Raw genomic sequence first — 2,500 nt, 5'->3', positions numbered from 1 at the left:
CGTAATGGAATTTTTTCAAGCTTTCTTTTCGCTACTGTCCATGTTCATTGCGCTTGAAGGTAATGTTTCTCGTGGGGTTCAATTACACTTGCACTACTTTAATATTCGTATTCGTATCTATATATTTCCACGGCGCTTTCAATTTTACAAGATCTTACGTTTCTTACGATGAAACACCATACTCTTTCTAAGCACTCACATTTTGACGCGCGACATTGGAAATGCATAACCCACCTAGGAAAAAAAATTAATGTTTCTGAGGAACATTTTGAAAAGGCTTCCTCCTTTCATGATTCAGCAAGGGGAGATCTATACAGCACTGATTGGTTCCTCAGTAACCCGCACGTGATAGAGAGGCCAATATCACAGGAGCAAACAAAGATGCCAAGATTTAGGTTGAAAAGTCCACGACCGTGCACAATCTTTTGTTTTGCGCTCTGTACGGAGTAAATAACTATTGTGTTTTCGCCTTGACCGTGCACAAAACACTATAGTTGTACAAAGGAACTAACCAATAGAAACGTGTTGGTTACGTAATTCATGCATGGTGTATGAGCGCAAACAAAAGATTGAAAACTTGAAAGATTGAAAACTTGACGGTCGTACGAAACTAGACTAAAAAGAAACTTTGCTTGTCAACTCATATTGGAAAATACGTGAGTAGCAATTTTGCTAGCCTCCCACGCAGACACTCTCAGGGATTCGTCACGCGTTCCTCCCGCACGAGCGTCTGCTGAAACGAGCCGCAAACACTTAAAGCCGCTGAATACACATTCCTTTCTCTTTGTTAAGGACAGTGCCTACTAATTCAAAGGTATTTTTGCTCGGTTTACTGAATATGCGGGAAAAGCAGATCTTAACAAGTGTTATTGAAATCCAAAAAGAAATTGGGGGTAACCACGCATTTTTCGAAGATAATTTATCAACAATATTTGTAAAAAGCTGTAAAATACAAAGCTATGAATGGCGTTCTTTTCCAAATTGAAGCTTAATTATCTCTGAAAAATGCGTGGTTACCCCCAGTTTTCTTTTTGGATACCAAGAGCACTTGCTAAGTTCTGCTTTCTCCGCATAGTTTTGAACCGCGCAAAAATATCCCTGTATTAATAAGCACCACCCAAAGGAAATCCGAGTATCTCGAGATGCGCAGAACATATGCGCAATAGCGCAATGACAGTAGTAGGCACGTACGGGTTACATAGGAACCAATCGGTGCTGTGTAGATTGCTCCCCTGGGAGCGTCAATGCGTCAACTTCTTCTTTGGATGAATCATGAAAGAGACGAAGGGTGCTTTCCATTATGCCGGACCATCATCAGGTCGCAGACCAGTGGAACTAACCAGGGGAAAATGGAACGATATTTTTCATCAAAAGTCAATTTCCAACCGGACCGAAGCGTTCCATTTACGTTTGGACCGAAATTTCGGTTACATCACAGTGAAATGCGACTGGAAGCGATAACTTTTGTAAATGGAACAGAATGTTTCGGTAGGATCGGACCGACCGGTCAAAGAGGACCACCACCAGTGGTGGTCCCAAATATTACGAACCGAAATGAACCTTTCTATTCCACCTATGATTCCACTTCAGCCCGAAATGTCCGGAAATTTTGGCTTAATGGCAAGCACCCGAAAGCTTTCTAAAATATTTCTCCTGAACATTAATTTTGTTTCCTAGGTGGGGTATACAAAAAATGTGAGTGCTTAGCAAGAGTATGGTGTCGTTTCATCTAAAATTGAAAGCGCCGTGGAACTGTATAGTACCAATACAAATATGAAAGTATTGCGAGTGTATTTGAACTGCGCGAGAACCGTTTCCTTCAAGCGCAATGAACGCAGCTAGGGCAGTAGCGAAAAGAAATCTTGAAAGAATGACATTACATTTAAGCTTGAAATTTTCAGGCTGCTTTTGGTCATCATCGTCTCTAAAAATTGGTTTAATGTTTTTGTGTTGGGAACCGATCGTTCGTACTTAGTGTTTCTTCGATTTGAACGGAAGGACCACAAGAAATGGAGTTATTCAAACGAAACGACTCCACTGAAGCGGAAAGAAAAGAAATGTAAATGTGATATTAATCCCAAGCGAACGCCACAAATAGATTTGAATCACACGGGAGCAAAATGTTTCTACCATACGAATTCTACCGTCAGTACCGTACCCATTTCGTGAAGAGCCGCCAACATCTAAGCCAAAGCAAAGTCGCTGAGTTAAATTCTTATCAAAGAGAAACTGGAGCGTATAAATTTCATCCTTTGGCTTAGATGTTTGCCTCGGCTCTTCATAGAATGAGTACGGTAGAATTTGTATGGTTTCTTGTAGTCCTTCGGTTGAACTGATTTAAGGTTTACTTTATTTTTCAAATCGAAGAAACACTTTAATGGTACGAACGATCGGTTCGCAACACAAAAACATTAAATCAATCTTTTAGAGACGATCATCGCCAAAAGCAGCGTGAAATTTTCAAGCTTAAACGTAATGGAACTTTTTCAAGCTTTCTTTT

The 2,500-nt window shown here is 40.4% G+C and overlaps 1 protein-coding gene across 2 annotated transcripts in view; it reads right to left on the bottom strand.

The window, feature by feature from the left end:
• Window positions 1–2,500, bottom strand: part of LOC137970046 (uncharacterized) — a 14,184-nt gene that overhangs the window by 10,904 nt on the left and 780 nt on the right. The gene's annotated exons all lie outside the window — the stretch shown is intronic.

This window comes from Montipora foliosa, chromosome 9 (genome assembly GCF_036669935.1).
Source record: "Montipora foliosa isolate CH-2021 chromosome 9, ASM3666993v2, whole genome shotgun sequence".
Taxonomy (NCBI): Eukaryota; Metazoa; Cnidaria; class Anthozoa; order Scleractinia; family Acroporidae; genus Montipora; species Montipora foliosa.
The sequence above is the reverse complement of the archived record's forward strand: the minus strand, read 5'-3'. Positions and strand labels throughout refer to the sequence as shown.